General features: G+C 39.7%; 1 long non-coding RNA gene across 1 annotated transcript; it reads right to left on the bottom strand.

The window, feature by feature from the left end:
• Positions 1 to 7,877: 7,877 nt before the first annotated feature.
• On the bottom strand, positions 7,878 to 11,152 carry LOC131518211 (uncharacterized). Its single transcript, XR_009264960.1, has 4 exons — positions 10,867 to 11,152; positions 10,177 to 10,302; positions 8,363 to 8,424; positions 7,878 to 8,255 (listed from the first exon to the last, which is right to left on the bottom strand). It is a non-coding gene; the product is annotated as an uncharacterized LOC131518211 (long non-coding RNA).
• Positions 11,153 to 18,483: the final 7,331 nt, after the last annotated feature.

Below are 18,483 nucleotides of genomic sequence, written 5' to 3'. Positions count from 1 at the left end.
TGCACTGCGTCTCCGCCCTTCCTACCCTCTTCTTTGGGCCTCTTGTCTATGCTTGGTTGTAGAGAATCCGTTCTGCTAGTCTTCTGGTGGTTTTCTGGGTTATTTAGGCAGGTGTGGGTGGAATCTAAGTGATCCGCAGGACGCGGTGAGCCCAGCGTCCTCCTACACCGCCATCTTCCCCAACTCTCCTGTAATACATCTTAAAGTCTGGAATTGTGATGCCTCCAGCTTTGGTTTCCTTTTTCAAGACTGCTTTAGCTCTTCGGGGTCTTTTCTGGTTCAATACAAATTTTAGGATTATTTGTTCTAGCTCTGTGGAGAATGCTGGTGTTATTTTGATAAGGATTGCATTGAATACGTAGATTGCTTTGGGTAGTATCGACATTTTAACAATATTTGTTCTTCCAATCCAGGAACATGGAATATTTTCCCATTTCTTTTTGTCTTCTTTAATTTCTTTCATCAGCTTTCTATAGTTTTCAGTGTATAGATTTTTTCACCTCTTTGGTTATGTTTATTCTTAGGTATTTTATGATTCTTGGTGCAATTGTAAATGGGATTGATTCCTTGATTTCTCTTTCTGTTGCTTCGTTGTTGGTGTATAGGAATGCAACCAATTTCTGTGCATTGATTTTATATGCTGCAACTTTGCTGTATTCATGGATCACCTCTACCAGAGTTTTGGTGGAATCTTTTGGGTTTTCCATGTAGTGTATTATGTCATCTTAGAAGAGTGAAAGTTTGACTTCCTCCTGGCCAATTTGTATGTCTTTTATTCCTTTTTGTTGTCTGATTGCTGAGGTTAAGACTTCCAATACTATATTGAATAACAGTGGTGAGAGTGTACATCCCTCTCGTGTTCCTGACCTTAGGGGAAAAGCTCTCAGTTTTTCCCTATTGAGGATGATATTAGCTTTGGGTCTTTCATATATGACTTTTATGATCTTGAGGTATGATCCTTCTGTCCCTACTTTCTTGAGGGTTTATCAAGAGAGGAAGCTGTATTTTGTCAAATGCTTTCTCTGAATCTATTGAGAGGATCATGTGGTTCTTGTCCTTTCTTTTATTGATGTGATGTATCACATTGATTGTTTTGCGGATATTGAACCAGCCCTACATCCCAGGTATAAATCCCACTTGGTTGTGGTAAATCATTCTTTTAATGTAATGTTGGATCCAGGTGGCTAGGATCTTACTGAGGATTTTTGCATCCATGTTCATCAGGGAAATTGGTCTGTAGTCCTCCTTTTTAGTGGAGTCTTTGATTTGGAATCAAGGTAATGCTGGCTTCATAGAAAGAGTTTAGAAGTTTTTCTTCCATTTCTATTTTTTTGGAACAGCTTCAAAAGAATAGGTGTTAACTCTTCTTTAAATGTTTGGTAGAATTCCCCTGGAAAGCCATCTGGCCCTGGACTCTTGTTTTTTGGGGAGATTTTTGATTACTAATTAGATTTCTTTACTGGTTATGGGTCTGTTCAAATTTTCTATTTCTTCCTTTTTCAGGTTTGGTAGTTTATATGTTTCTAGGAATTTTTCCATTTCTCCAGATTGCCCATTTTATTGGCGTATAATTGCTCATAGTATTCTCTTTGTTGTTTGTATTTCTGCAGTGTTGGTTGTGATCTGTACTGTTTCATTCATGAGTTTACTTATTTGCATCCTTTCCTTTTTCTTTTTGATCAAACTGGCTGGGGGTTTATCAATTTTTAAAATTTTTTTTTTTCAACGTTTTTTATTTATTTTTGGGACAGAGAGAGACAGAGCATGAACGGGGGAGGGGCAGAGAGAGGGAGACACAGAATCGGAAACAGGCTCCAGGCTCCGAGCCATCAACCCAGAGCCTGACGCGGGGCTCGAACTCACAGACCGCGAGATCGTGACCTGGCTGAAGTCGGACGCTTAACCGACTGCGCCACCCAGGCGCCCCTATCAATTTTTTAATTCTTTCAAAGAACCAGCTTCTGGTTTCATTGATCTGTTTTTTTTTTGTTTTTGTTTTTTGTTTTTTGTTTTTTGTTTAGATAGCATTGATTTCTGCTCTAATCTTTATTATTTCCTGTCTTCTGCTGGTTTTGGGCTTTATTTGCTGTTCCTTTTTCAGCTCTTTAAGGTGTAAGGTTATGTTGTATATCTGAGACCTTTCTGCTTTCTTTAGAAAGGCCTGGATTGCTATATATTTCCCTCTCATGACTGCCTTTGCAGTGTCCCAGAGGTTTTGGGCTGTAGTGTTATTATTTTCATTGGCTTCCATGTACTTTCTAATTTCCTCCTAACTTCTTAGTTATCCCATTAATTCTTTAGTAGGATGTTATTTAGTCTCCAAGTATTTGTTATCTTTTCAATTTTTTTCTTGTGGTTGATTTCGAGTTTCATGGTGTTGTGGTCTGACAATATGTACGGTGTGATCTCAGTATTTTTCTACTTGTTGAGAACTGATTTGTGTCCCAGTATGTGATCTCTTTTGGAGAATGTTCGTGTGCACTTGAGAAGAATGTGTATTCTGCTGCTCTAGGATGAAATGTTCTGAATATATCTGTTAAGTCCATCTGGTCCAGTGTGTCATTCAAAGCCGTTGTTTCTTTGTTGATTTTCTGCTTAGATCTGTCCATTGTTGTAAGTGGGGTGTTGAAGTCCTCTACTATATTGGTATTATTATCAATGAGTTTCTTTTTTTTATGGTTTTTTTTTTTGAGAGGGAGAGAGAGACAGAGTGTGAGTGGGGGAAGGGCAGAGAGGGAGGGAGACACAGAATTTAAGCAGGCTCCAGGCTCTGAGCTGTGACCACAGAGCCCCATGCAGGGCTTGAACTCACAGACCATGAGATCGTGACCTGAGCTGAAGTTGGACATTTAATCGACAGAGCCACCCGGGTGCCCCTGACTTTCTTTGTTGGTGATTAATGATTTATATATTTGGGTACTTCCACGTTTGGAGCATAAATGTTTACAATTGTTAGGTCTTAGTGGTAGATAGACCCCTTAATTATGATATGATGCCCTTCTTCATCTCTTGTTACAGCCTTTATTTTAAAATCTAGATTGTCTGATATAAGTATGACCACTCCAGCTTTCTTTTGTTGACCATTAGCATGATAGATGGTTCTCCATCCCCTTCTTATCAATCTGAAGGTGTCTTTAGGTCTAAAGTGGGTCTCTATAGAAAGCTTATGAAAGAAATTGAAGAAAACACAAAAAAATAGAAAAAGATTCCAGGCTCCTGGATAGGAAGAGCAAATATTGTTAAAATGTCGATACTACCCAAAACAATCTACATATTCATTGCAATCCCTATCAAAATTACACCATCATTCTTCACAGAGCTAGAACAAATGATCCTAAAATTTGTATGGAAACAGAAAAGACCCCAAATAGCCAAAGCAATCTTGGAAAAGAAAACAAAAGCAGGAGGCATCACAATCCCAGACTTCAAGCTATACTACAAAGCTGTAATCATCAAGATAGTATGGTATTGGCACAAGAACAAATACTCAGATCAATGGAACAGAACAGAGAACCCAGAAATGGACCCACAAACATATGGCCAACTCATCTTTGACAAAGCAGGAAAGAATGTCCAATGGAAGTGGTGCTGGGAAAACTGGACAGCGACATGCAGAAGAATGAACCTGGACCACTTACTTACACCATACACAAAAATAAACTCAAAATGGATGAAAGACCTCAATGTAAGACAGGAAGCCATCATAACCCTCAAGGAGATAGCAGGCAAAAAACCTCTTTGATCTTGGCGACAGCAACTTCTTACTCAACACATCTCTGGAGGCAAGGGAAATAAAAGCAAAAATGAACTACTGGGACCTCATCACAATAAAAGTCTTCTGCACAGCGAAGGAAACAACTGGCAAAACTAAAAGGGAACTGATAGAATGGGAGAAGATATTTGCAAATGACATAGCAGATAAAGGGTTAATATCCAAAATCTGTAAAGAACTTATCAAACTCAACACCCAAAAAACAAATAATCCAGTGAAGAAATGTGCAAAAGACATGAATAGACACTTCTCCAAGGAAGACATCCAGATGGCCAACCGACACATGAAAAAATGCTCAACATCACTCATCATCAGGGAAATACAAATCAAAACCACAGTGAGATACCACCTTACACCTGTCAGAATGTCTAACATGAACAGCTTAGGCAACAACAGATGTTGGCGAGGATGCGGAGAAAGAGGATCTCTTTTGCATTGTTGGCGGCAATGCAACCTGGTGCAGCCACTCTGGAAAACAGTATAGAGGTTCCTCAAAAAACTAAAGATAGAACTACCCTACGGCCCAGCAATTGCACTTCTAGGCATGTATCCAAGGGATACAGGTGTGCTCTTTCAAAGGGACACATGCACCCCCATGTTTATAGCAGCACTATCAACAACAGCCAAAGTATGGAAAGAGCTCAAATGTCCATTGATGGATGTATGGATAAAGAAGACATGGTATATATAGACAATGGAGTATTACTTGGCAATCAAAAAGAATGAAATCTTGCCTTTTGCAATTACATGGATGGAACTGGAGGTTATTATGCTACGTGAAATTAGTCAGGCAGAGAAAGACAAATGTCATATGACTTCACTCATATGAGGACTTTAAGAGACAAAACAGATGAACATAAGGGAAGGGAAACAAAAGTAATATAAAAACAGGGAGGGGGACATAGCAGAAGAGACTCATAAATATGGAGAACAAACTGAGGATTGCTGGAGGGGTTGTGGGAGGGGGGATGGGCTAAATGGGTAAGAGCCATTAAGGAATCTACTCCTGAAATCATTCTTTCACTCTCTATATGCTAACTAATTTCGATGTAAATTTTTAAAAATAAAAAATAAAATAAAATAAATAAACATTAAAAAAAGAAAATAAATAAATCATTAAAAAAATAAAGTGGGTCTCTTGTAAACAGCATATAGATGGATCTTGTTTTCTTTTCCATTCTGTTACCCTGTGTCTTTTGATTGGAGCATTTGGTCCATTGATATTTAGAGTGAGTACTGAAAGATATGAATTTATTGCCATTATGTTGCCTGTAGAGCTGGAGTTTCTGGTGGTGTTCTTTGGTTCTTTCTAGTTTTTGCTGCTTTTGGTCTTTTTGTGTTTTTGTTTTTGTTTTTTCATCCTATCTCCCCTCAGAGAGTCCTCCATAAAATTTCTTGTAGGGCTGGGTTGGTCACAAACTCCTTTAATTTTTGTCTGGGAAAATTTTTATCTCTCCTTCTATTTTGAATGACAGCCTTGCTGGATAAAAAATTCTTGGCTGCATATTTTTCTGATTCAGCACATTGAATATATCCTGCCACTCCTTTCTAGCCTGCCAAGTTTCTGTGGATAGGTCTGCTGCAAACCTGATCTGTCTTCCCTTGTAGGTTAAGGACTTTCTTTCCCTTGCTGCTTTCATGATTCTCTCCTTGCCTGATTATTTTGTGAATTTGACTCTGATATGCCTTGTTGATGGTAGGTTTTTGTTGAATCTAATGGGAGTCCTCTGTGCTCCCTGTATTTTGATGTCAGTGTCCTTCCCCAGGTTAGGAAAGTTTTCCACTATGATTTGCTCACATAACCCTTCTACCCCTTTTTCTCTTTCTTCATCTCTTGGGACTCCTATGATTCTGATGTTCCTTTTTAATGAGTCACTGATTTCTCTGATTCTTAAATCAGGCTCTTTTGCCTTGGTTTCCCTCTTTTTTTCTGCTTCATTATTCTCCATAAGTGTTTCCTCTTTTTGTATGATATGCTGCTCTTCCTCATCCTTTCTTGCCGCGGTGGCATCTATTTGAGATTGCAGCTCAGTTACAACATTTTTTATTTCATCCTGACTAGCTTTTACTTCTTTTATCTCCACAGAAAGGGATTCTAATCTGTTTTCAACCCCAGCTTGTATGCTTATTATCATGATTCTAAATTCTGGTTCAGACATTTTGCTTGTATCTATGTTGATTAAGTCTCTGGCTGTCATTTCTTCCTGTTCTTTCTTTTAGGGTTAATTCCTTCATTTCATTTTGAAGGGAAAAAAGGAATTAATAAAGTAAAAAAAAATTAAAGAATTAAATACAACACAAAAAGTCAAATAAATGATGCTAGATTCTAGGTGAGTTTTGGTCTGGTTGTTGAAAGAAACTTGATTAGAGAAAAAAAGAAAAGATAAGAAAAGGAAAAAAAGGAAAAAAAAGGAAAATGCTTGAAAATTTGAAAAAATAAATACAATAAAATAGAATAAAATGAAATGATGGAATTAAAGTAGAATATAAGAAATTTACAAAGAAGTAAAAAATAAATTAGAAAAAAATTAAATTTTTTTTAATAAAAATGGAAAATAAAAATAAATTTACTCTCTTTATGTATTCAAGAATAAGAAAAGAAAATTGAATAGATGGACCAGCGAACAGAATCAAATATGTTTGAAATTACATCTAGTTTCCCCTAGAAGTCAAACTATGAAGCGCTTTGTAGTCTGTAAACTAAGCAGGTGGAGAGACTTGTGGTGTTCTTCAAGTGCCAGGTTAACCCAGTTGGGCGGGGCTTAGTGTAATGGCTCTGTTCTTCACCAGGTGACACTGCTTAGCTTACTGTGATGGATTGCTGTGGCACGTGTAGGGCTGTGTGCCTATTCCCCGAGGGGTGAAAATGGCATCACCCAACTACCCAGTCTCTAGTATCAGACTCTGTGCTCTCCGTGACTGGCAATCAAGTATCTCTCCTTTGTCTTTGGCTTTGTCTGCTCCCTGTTTCTATACTGTCCGTGACCAAACCATCAGGCTGCTAGGCAACACCTCCTTCCTGGGTTTTATCTCAGATGGGGCTGTGTTTCCCAACCCCTCACTTCTGAGGGACTTCGGCTTTGACCCATTCTGAACCTCTGGGGGAGGGTCTCGTTGAGCAATGGCCGGGTGCTGGCCACCCCCAGGAACATTCGTTAGTTCGTTTTGCTTCCAATGCCCAGAGACTGCAGCTGGGAGCCAGCCTGCCCGAGAAGAAGTTCGTGGATTGTTAAGCAGCAGCATTTCAGGGATTATGGCAAATCAACACACATGTGGCACCAGGCTTCACCCTCAACATCCTCGCTCCAACACCAGTGAATGTGGCCATTCTCTGGGATCTGTTGATTTGCCTCTACCAAATGTCCTCCCAGCAGGGAACCACCTCCCCCATGTGGCTCTTGGACCTTGTGCTCTGCTCCCGGAGATTCGCCCTTCCCACCAGAGCTCTGCCAGGTATTGAGCTGTGGAGTTTCAGACGCTGTGCTTCCCCTGTGTATAGAGTGTTAACGGAATTTAAATCCTCTCCTTTCTCCTTCCTCCCTTTTTTGTTCAATCCCTACGGTTGTTTCCACTGTTCCTTTTTCTCTCCAGCTGCTTTTGGGGGGCTGGTGCTTTTTCCATACTCTCCCCTGGTCAATCTCCAATCTGTCTCTGCCAGCAAAACCATCTTCCTGCCCTCCATGGCTTCTCTCTCCCCCAGTTCACCTTGTGCTGCGTATTTGCTGAGTTCTATGGTTCAGGTTGTGCAGATTGTTGTGTTAATCCTCAGATCAGTTTTCTAGGTGTGCAATGTGGTTTAGTGTTGATCTGGCTGCATTTTAGGGAAGAGAGACGCAAAGAAACTTCCATGCTGTTCTGCCACCTTGGCCCCTCCTGCAACTAACTGGGATGTAGTTTTTATATTCGATAGGAAACATGACACTTCATTCTTTAAGTTTATATTCCTTTATCCATGATATTGAGCATATTTTAACAAAATATTTGTTAGCTACTTATGAATTTGATGTGAAATGGAAAAATAGGACATCCAAGACTGTGGAAACTGTATTAAAGAAAAAAACATTAGGGACATATGTTTAGGAAATAATATAGCACTTCGTACATTCTGTATTACATGGACCATGTTTTATTGTTTTAGAATTGCTTGCTTATATGGTTTGAACTCTTTAAGGACACTACTTATCTTTGAGGTTTAGACATTATCACATACACCTGAGGGTTAGATATTGCCTGACTCAATAACAAATAGCTGGCTGGCCTTATAGAAGGTGGATTAGGAAAGTAGGATATTTTCAACTCATAGAGAGGGTATTGATACCTTGTAAGCAGAATACTAATAATTTGGAAACTTCATTCCATTGGCATGAAGAACCTGTAGAACAGGGCTCCTGCTCTGGTAGTTGCTCTTCTCGTAGGTCTATATGGTCTCTAGCCTTTCAAAGACACAGTGGAAATTGTGCTGTTCTTTAGCAGAATATGGAAACTGGAGGTCAGAATTAGGGAAGAGGATGGAAGATATTAGTTCCTCATTCAGTCGGGGAGCAGAAACTTTATGAGGTATGGGATAAGGGATTCATTATACATACAGACCTTATGCAGTTGTCAGTGGCTGGAGAAGTGAAGGGACAGGATGAAGTTTTGAGCTAGTCAATCTGAGAAGCCAAGCACATCCAATCACTGAAATGGGGCTGCAGAAGGGAGGCTTGTCAGTGGCAGGGGGTGGGGGTTGTCTGTGGGAGGCTATGCCACTGTAAACACAGTCCCTGTAGGCCAACCAGTCAGGAACAAAGAAGACATGACAGAGTGGAGGAGAGTAAGGACAAGTTGGAACTTGTCGGCAGCTCTGTGTCTGTCACCACCTCTTGCCACAGTGACTGTCAGAATAACAGCTAGTGATTCATTTCTACCTTGCAGGTTTTGTAAAAATTCCTCCCCACTCCCCACTCCAAGCCAGAACTCGTACAAGAAAGAGGATACTTGGGAAGGTGGCTCCAGTTTAGCAGATTGACACAGTGCAATTCAGTGCAATTCCACACAAGACTTTAGGAGGATACTCCAAGGGTGACGGAAATTGAGGCTTATAACTAGGTTCTACAGGGGAGGAAAGGAGGCCTAATTACAGTGATTGGGGAAGATCTGAGAAGAGAAAAGTATGGAATGCTAAATCTGAGAGAATAACCATGAGCATAGTGAACCCCCATAAGTACCAAAACATGCACTGTTTCTGATCTGTGGATGTGATGAGCATAGCCCTGGTGTTGAAGTCAGAATCTTACTGAGTCATACTTCCTACAGGTACACTTCCTAATTACACACACACACACACACACACACACACACACACACACACACACACACATAGATGAAGCTAATTTATTTATTTTGAGAAAGAGAGAAAACCTGCAGGGGAGAAGCAGAGAGGGGAGAAAGAAAAATTCCAAGCAGGCTCTGGGCTAGTACAGAGCCTGACATGGAGCTCAAACTCACAAACCATGAGATCATGACCTGAGTTGAAATTGAGTCAGATGCCTAACTGGCTGAGCCCCTCAGGTGCCTCCCTCATCCCATATTTAAATGATGGTGGTTTTAGGAGTTCTACCTGTGGCCTGCCGCTTTTCTTCTCAAAATATTTTTCCTACACTGTTTCATTCATAAGTATGTGTTCAGTTAGCAACTAGGTACCAATTTTCCTAAATCCCTATTTCCGGATAGTTTCCCTAAGCACCAGTGACAAATTTATACCAGCTTACTAGGCTGTATGTGTCTCAGACACTTAAAATCCAACATGCCTGAAACACAGTAAATAACAGAGCTATTAAATAGCTAGTAAATAACAGAGCCAAGATCTGACATCTTAATCGTTATTTTGCTTCAAAGGCTGTTGTCAAGTTTCTTCTCTGAGATTCAGTGTCCCCATCTGTAAAATGGAGACAATATTACTACCTATTTTGTAGGATTATTGTGAGGTTTAAATGAGTTAACATACAGGGGCATCTGGGTGTCTCAGTCAGTTAAGCATCCGACTTTGGCTCGGGTCATGATCTCACAGTTCATGAATTCGAGCCCCTCCTCAGACTCTGTGCTGACAGCTCAGAGCCTGGAGCCTCCTTCAGATTCTGGGTCTCCCTCTCTCTCAGCACCTCCCCTGCTTGTGCTCTCTCTCTCTCTCAAAAATAAATAAAAACATTAAAAAATTTAAAAAAACAAATGAGTTAACATACGTCCTCCCTGTGGTACAGGACAAACAGAGACAAGTAGGACAATACTCAGTTATGCTGATATTCCAGCTGTGTGACAGCTGTAATTTGAACTCAGTCATCCTGGCTCCATAGCTTGTACTCTTATCCTTTCTGCTGATGTGCTGCTGCTATTTCAGAAATGTGAAATGCTGCCGACAGCTTCACCTTTATCAAACATCAATTTGATCACATTACAGTAGTTCTCCCTCATCCAAGGTTTTGCTTTCACGATTTTGCTTTTCGCTGTTTCGGTTACTCTCCTCAGTCACTGTCTAGAAGCAGATGATTCTCCTGGTGAATTTTTAGGAAGTCATTAGTAGCCTAACACTACAGCACGACGCCTACATCATCTCCCTCACTTCATCTCATCACGTAGGTGTTTTATCATCTCACATCATTATAAGAAGAAGGGTGAATATAGTACAGTAAGATGTTTTGAGGGAGAGAGAGACCACATAACTTTAATTACAGTATGTTGTTTTAATTGTTCTGTTTTTATTATTAGTTACTGTTGTTATCTCTTACTGTGCCTAGTTTATAAATTCAACTTTATCATAGGTATGTATGTATAAAAAGACAGTATATGTAGGGTTTGGTACTATCCAGGGTTTCAGGCATCCACTGGGGGTCTTGGGCAGAATTGCCAGTGAATAAAGGAAGACTACCCTATTTCCTTATTTAAAGCCTTAAACAGTTCTATAATTCCAGTAAGACACTCTTTCACATGGACACAGCCTTCATGTTTTGTCTGTTCATTTGTATTGCTTCATTTCTGCTCTTTTCTCCTTGAAATCCTTATGCATGGCACCCCCAACATATTCTTAATATCTGGATATTTTCCACACTCTTTCATACCTCAGTACTTTTGCACTTGTGTTTCCTTCTGCTTGAAACGTGCTGAAGTGTTCCCAAGTGTCCTTTGAGATTCAGCTTAAATGTTACCTCTCTTGCAAAACCTTCCTGAGCTCAATTGAAGTAGATTTTGATATGTCTGTCTTTATACTCTCAGAGCCCTGGTGACATTGTGTTTTAATTTTTTCTAATTTCCTTTGGGTTGTGAGCTTTTTGAAGGTACCCATTTTTGTGGTCTTAGATCCTAGCTCAGGACCTGACACAGGTGCTCAATAAATTTGCATGGAATGGATGAACAAACTTTGAAAGAACGTTTATGCTGTTCCCATGGTAAACACCTTATTTGGTGCACCGTAATGACTGCATCTTGGTGTCAGGATTCTGTTAGCACGTTCTTTCCTACTTACTGTTCTACTTATGTCTGTGATTTGTAGTCACTGAGTGTCGATGTTGAAAGTGATGTGAGAGGCAATTTCTTCCAATACTCTATTAATTTAATTTGATCTGTTTTGTCTCTAGATGTGTGTAACTGCAGTTGCCATTGTGTCATATATCACCTTTCTTCTTGTGGCAGCCTGTGTCACCGTATCAGGCTGAGAAATCTCCCTTGATATCCAGGACGGAGTTCTTCCCCTCTGCCAGTGACTTGCCAGCCTGTTGAGTATTAGGGAACCACAATCCCAAATACTGGCAGGTTTTGTGGCCTTCATTCTTTCTAATCTTGATCCTTTATGCTCAAGTGTTTATATTTATATTCTCTTAAAATATTGAACAAGGATGCTATTTTTTTCCTCCCAAATGAAACTGTATTGTTAGGATCACTCCATCTATAAGCCAGAATCACATTTTCACTTTCCTTATAACTTGGTTGGTTTTTGACACACTCTTAGCTCCTGGGAGATTTGCATAGAGCTGGCATTCATGGGAAAGTTCTCATAGAAAATTGTGCTTGTGTATAGATGTGTGGATGGAAGTGATGGAATGGGAAAGAGTGGGAAGATACAGGAGAAAGAAAGCTACTCAGGCCTCCTACCCAACATGGGAGGCAGCATTATGCAGTGGGAAGAAAATTGGATTGTGGTGTTCTGTTCCCTAATTATAACATTCTTTTTCATTTAACTTCAGGAAGTTAATTTTTTTTTTTTTGAGAGAGAGAGAGGAGCATGGGCAGGGGAGAGCTACAGAGGGGATAAGAGAGACAGATAGAGAAAGAGAGATAGTGTCAGGTACTGAGCTAGGATCTAAGACCACAAAAATGGGTACCTTCAAAAAGCTCACAACCCACAGGAAATGAGCAAAGAATTAAAACACAATGTCATCAGGGCTCTGAGAATATAAAGACAGACATATCAAAATCTACTTCAATTTATCTCAAGAAGGTTTTATAAGAGAGGTAACATTTAATCTGAATCGAGAGAGAGAGAGAGAGAGAGGGAGAGAGAGGGAGAGGGAGGGAGAGAGGGAGAGAGAGGGAGAGAGAGAGAAACTTAAGCAGGCACCACACTCAGGACAAAGCCTGATGCAGGGCTTGATCCCATGACCCTGGAATCGTGACCTGAGCTGAAATCAAGAGTTGGATACTCAACTGACTGAGCTACCTAATTTCAGGAAGTTAAATACACAATAGCATAAAATTGTAAAGTTACCAAAAAAAAAAAAAAAAAGGTAATAGCAGCAAGCTTCATTTCCCCTCCTGACTCCTAGTTCTCTTGATGTAGCAACCACTCCATTTTCTTATGTTTTCTTCCACAGATAGTCTGTGTATATGTCAGCACAGTGGCATATCACTTAAAATATACAAGTAATACTATTTGTGTGATCTTAGGCAAATCTCTTGAACTCCAGCATTAACTTCTTTAGATTATTAGATGGAAATACCGATACATCCTTGACAAAACCCACAGGGATTTTATGACAGTCAATGAAGTGCTATTTGTGAACATGCTTGAAAATCATCAGGTATTTTACAAGTACAGGATGGAGGGGAGGGTAATCATGGAAGTAGTATTGTTCTACAAAGGACAATGAGTCATGTGTGATCTGGTCTGACAGGTGTGAGTCTGAATTAGTAGCAGGGATGTTGTATCTGCAACACCCTGAATAACTCCATTGGGTGTGTTTTCCAGCCTGTAAGGCCTGTCACTCTCATGGCATTTTCTTGGGGTTTTCTACATGGCTAATCACGAGATATCCCTTGCACCTTAATTGCCAGGTATGTGTGCACTTGGGATAAGCAGTGGACGCTTGCCAGAGTGTGAAACTCTGCTGCTTCTCTCCCTTTTGCTACCTTTTCATGTTTAGGGAGTTAGTACTAGAACTTGGCTGATGCAACAGTTTGAGTCATGGTCCCCCAGTGCTGTGAGATCCATTCAGTTTTAATTGGTAGTTGCTGGAATCATTTCTCCTTTCCTCACCTTGACTTCCTTTTCTAATTTGCTCTCACGGGTCTCCAACTCCTGCTTTAATCAGCCAAGGCAGAGCTGCTGCTGAGAGTCCCAAACTGGCACCTGGGGACCCCAGGATCTTTTGCTATGACTCTGCTTCTTCAAGTTTCTTTTCTAATCTGTTAAAGCAACTTTGTCTTTCAGTTAGGCCTGGGGGAATGGGAACCCATTGGGCATTGCTTTCACACAGGGGCAGCATGAACAATGCCAACCTCTTTGAGACTTGCCAACTACTGTATTTGACCTGCAGGTTTTTTTGTTCTTGCTAGCACAGAGGGGAGAAGAAGATACTTGATTGAGGTCTCCAAAATGGGACAAATGAATGATAGGAGAAATGAGTAGATGAAAAAACTAATCATTTGAGGAAAGGTTATCATGGGAGCCTCTACATTTTGGTCCACAGACTGCTTCTCTCTAGCAAAAAAAGCCTTGTGGAAATCTTACTTTGCTTCTGTTTATCATTGCCCAAAGGAGAATAAACACTAATTGTGCAGTTTTGGCCAATTATCATTATTGGGTTGCAATTTTTTAAGATTATTTTTTAAATATAGTTTATTTTTTTAAGGCAGTTTTAGGTTCACAGCAAAGTTGACTGTTGAGTTCCCATGTACCTTCTACACACACACACACACACACACACACACACACACACACACTTCCCCAACCATCAAGATCCTGCATTAGAATGTTACATTTGTTATAGTCAATGAACTTACATCCAAAATCCATGGCTTGTTTACATTAGGATTCACTCTTGAGGTTGGTTGTACATTCTGTGGATTTTGACAAATGTATAATGACTTGTATCCACCATTTTAGTATCATGCAGAATAGTTTCACTACCCTAAAAATGCTCTGTTCTCCACCTATTCATCCTTCTCTTCTCCTCTAACCCCTAGCAACCACGGGTCTTTTTACTGTCTCCACAGTTTAACCTTTTCCAGAATGTCATACAGTTGGAATCATAGAGTATATAGTCTTTTGGGGTTGACTTTTTGGGTTACATTTTAAAAAATATTTTTTTAATGTTTGTTTATTTTTGAGAGAGAGAGAGAGAGACAGAGTGTGAGCAGGGGAGGGGCAGAGAGAGAGGGAGACACAGAATCTGAAGCAGGCTCCAGGCTCTGAGCTGTCGGCACAGAGGCTGACACGGGGCTCGAACACATAAGCCTTGAGATTATGACCTGAGCTGAAGTCGGATATTCAACCAACTGAGCCACCCAGGTGTCCCTTCTTGGGTTACATTTTTAAATGACATTTAAAAACATTTTTTAAGTATGATTTTAAAGCTATGATACAGAGTAAATTTATCTCCTGTGGCATATACAAGCACATTCGTGTGACCTCTTTCTGAACAAATGGATACTGCTGAAGGAAATTGTTCTGGTTCCAGCTCACCCTTGGAGAAGCAATGCAGTAGTAGACTTGACTTTGAGTGCTTTATACCAGTGCTTTTTGGCCAGGCTACAGTCAAGGTCCAGGATGGAAGACTTCTCTAAGGGTTGAATTGTGACTTTTCTACTAAATGATAGGATAGTTGTTAGCCTATGGATGAACATGCTTACAAGGGTGTGTCTTGGGACAAGACCAAGAAAGACACAGGAATCTCAGTCTATACAGTTTTATTCAGTGTTCATTGAGAACTGTGTTCTAGATAAAGCAACCATATGTATATATTCTTATTACTGTGTAATGTATAAGTGATTTGTAAACTATTATAAATAATATCCCATGAGATTTTGATCTCTTCTAGGTAGGAAATATGTCTTTCTAAAATGTATCCCTAACCTAGCATAGTATCTGTTTATAGTAAACACTCAATAAATGTTGAATGAATATACATTATTCTGTTGTTGATTATAATTCTCTGAACACATTTTTCTATTTTTGCTTACACATGTCTTTCTTATTCTTGCTTTAGATTTAAGAGATCATATTCTCACTCTTTCCCCCCCCATATACTTTACATGCTCATATTGACAGAGAAGATAAAGAAAATGACTACATGGTCTTGTTCATTTTTGTTCAGGTCATGATGTCTGTAGAAAATGTTAACCAGAATTCTATCAGATGGGTATCTGATAGAATGATCTATCAGAAGTAGATCTAGAGTGCTAGGATTCTAGGGTATGGCCCTACTGCATGGGAGAGTACATGATCTCCCAGTGTGGTCAGGAAAAACTGCTTCCCAGGGGATAAGAAATCTTAGTGAAGTTAAGCCTACCAGTCTTTTTGCCCTGTCTAGCTTTCATTCTTTTTGTGCTTATTTCCTGGTGCAGGCCATTTACTTTTTGCCTGCCAGGATTGAACAACTGGGGGGTTGGTGGGGGAAAGGACTATATACTTTCTTTTATTTGTTTGCCTATTCTTATAGTTTGATTCATAAGTTGGCAAGCAAAGAGGAAGCCTCCTTCACTTCTTCACTGGTTTCTCCTAGACTCAGTTCCTGATTAAATTTATCAACGTTGATCGAACACCTACTCTAGTATTGGATATAGCAGTATAAGAGTTTTAAACTAGTGAGTGGTAAGCCTGGGCTTAAATCTGGGTCTCCTGAAACCAGGTCTAGTGCTTTTGACACCATACTGGCCTGTTTTGTGGGGGCTATTATTGCCAAGTAAGGAAGTGAAAGAAATTATGCATTCTTACTTAAATCTACAAAAAGATAATGCAGGAAGGACTAAAATTATTAGCTTTACCAAATGTACTACATACGTTGTTAACAATGGGGTAAATTGGGTGAGGGGTATACTGGAATTTTATGTACTATCTTTTAAACTTCTGTAAATATAAAATACTCCAAAATAAAAAAACAAGTCACTAAGTCTAGGCCACCTTTTGGGAAAAGGGGTTAAGCTCCAATTCCTGGAGGGGGTAGTATCTACATATATATAATGTTCTCTTTTTCCCAACTTCAAGCCACAGATCAATAACAACTTCCTCCTTTTTTTTTTAAAGTTCATTTATGTATTTATTTATTTTGAGAGAGAGAGAGCAACAAGGTGGGGCAGAGAGAGAGAGGGAGAGAGAGAGAATCCTAAGCAGGTTGTGCACTGCCAGTGCAGAGCCCGACGTGGGCCTCAAACACACGAACTATGAGATCATGACCTGAGCTAAAACCGAGTCCCATGGTTAACTGACTGAGCCACCCAAGTGCCCTGGCCACAACCTCCTCCTTAAATAAATTTGTTTACAGTATATATTGATATCTTATTTTCCTAAGCTCTTGTGGCATTTAATGTTCAGTTCAAGGAAGGAAAATTAACACAATATTAATCTCACCTCTCATATTGGTAAACAAATGAGAAAGAGTGATAAGATCCAGTGCTGGGGAGGCTATGGGAAAATGAGCATGCTCATGCAAGTTTTTTAGTGAGATGTACTTCTCATTGCATAAAATTCACCTTTTTAAAGTGTAGGTAGTTTTTATTTTTTATTTTATTTATTTATTTATTTATTTATTTATTTATTTATTTTTTTAAATTAATTAATTTATTTATTTTTTAATATATGAAATTTACTGTCAAATTGGTTTCCATACAACACCCAGTGCTCATCCCAAAAGGTGCCCTCCTCAATACCCATCACCCACCCTGCCTTCCCTCCCACCCCCCATCAACCCTCAGTTTGTTCTCAGTTTTTAACAGTCTCTTATGCTTTGGCTCTCTCCCACTGTAACCTCTTTTTTTTTTTTTTTTCCCTTCCCCTCCCCCATGGGTTTCTGTTACGTTTCTCAGGATCCACATAAGAGTGAAACCATATGGTATCTGTCTTTCTCTGTATGGCTTATTTCACTTAGCATCACACTCTCCAGTTCCATCCACGTTGCTACAAAAGGCCATATTTCATTCTTTCTCATTGCCCCGTAGTATTCCATTGTGTATATAAACCACAATTTCTTTATCCATTCATCAGTTGATGGACATTTAGGCTCTTTCCATAATTTGGCGATTGTTGAGAGTGCTGCTATAAACATTGGGGTACAAGTGCCCCTATGCATCAGTACTCCTGTATCCCTTGGATAAATTCCTAGCAGTGCTATTGCTGGGTCATAGGGTAGGTCTATTTTTAATTTTCTGAGTAACCTCCACACTGCTTTCCAGAGCGGCTGCACCAATTTGCATTCCCACCAACAGTGCAAGAGGGTTCCCGTCTCTCCACATCCTCTCCAGCATCTATAGTCTCCTGATTTCTTCATTTTGGCCACTCTGACTGGCGTGAGGTGGTATCTGAGTGTGGTTTTGATTTGTATTTCCCTGATGAGGAGCGACGTTGAACATCTTTTCATGTGCCTGTTGGCCATCCGGATGTCTTCTTTAGAGAAGTGTCTATTCATGTTTTCTGCCCATTTCTTCACTGGGTTATTTGTTTTTCGGGTGGAGTTTGATGAGCTCTTTATAGATTTTGGATACTAGCCCTTTGTCCGATATGTCATTTGCAAATATCTTTTCCCATTCCGTTGGTTGCCTTTTAGTTTTGTTGGTTGTTTCCTTTGCTGTGCAGAAGCTTTTTATCTTCATAAGGTCCCAGTAATTCACTTTTGCTTTTAAATCCCTTGCCTTTGGGGATGTGCCGAGTAAGAGATTGCTACAGCTGAGGTCAGAGAGGTCTTTTCCTGCTTTCTCCTCTAAGGTTTTGATGGTTTCCTGTCTCACATTCAGGTCCTTTATCCATTTTGAGTTTATTTTTGTGAATGGTGTGAGAAAGTGGTCTAGTTTCAACCTTCTGCATGTTGCTGTCCAGTTCTCCCAGCACCATTTGTTAAAGAGACTGTCTTTTTTCCATTGGATGTTCTTTCCTGCTTTGTCAAAAATGAGTTGGCCATACGTTTGTGGGTCTAGTTCTGGGGTTTCTATTCTATTCCATTGGTCTATGTGTCTGTTTTTATGCCAATACCATGCTGTCTTGATGATGACAGCTTTGTAGTAGAGGCTAAAGTCTGGGATTGTGATGCCTCCTGCTTTGGTCTTCTTCTTCAAAATTACTTTGGCTATTCAGGGCCTTTTGTGGTTCCATATGAATTTTAGGATTGCTTGTTCTAGTTTCGAGAAGAATGCTGGTGCAATTTTGATTGGGATTGCATTGAATGTGTAGATAGCTTTGGGTAGTATTGACATTTTGACAATATTTATTCTTCCAATCCATGAGCAGGGAATGTCTTTCCATTTCTTTATAT

Source organism: Neofelis nebulosa, chromosome 7 (assembly GCF_028018385.1).
Source record: "Neofelis nebulosa isolate mNeoNeb1 chromosome 7, mNeoNeb1.pri, whole genome shotgun sequence".
In the NCBI taxonomy this organism is placed as follows: Eukaryota; Metazoa; Chordata; class Mammalia; order Carnivora; family Felidae; genus Neofelis; species Neofelis nebulosa.
The sequence above is the reverse complement of the archived record's forward strand: the minus strand, read 5'-3'. Positions and strand labels throughout refer to the sequence as shown.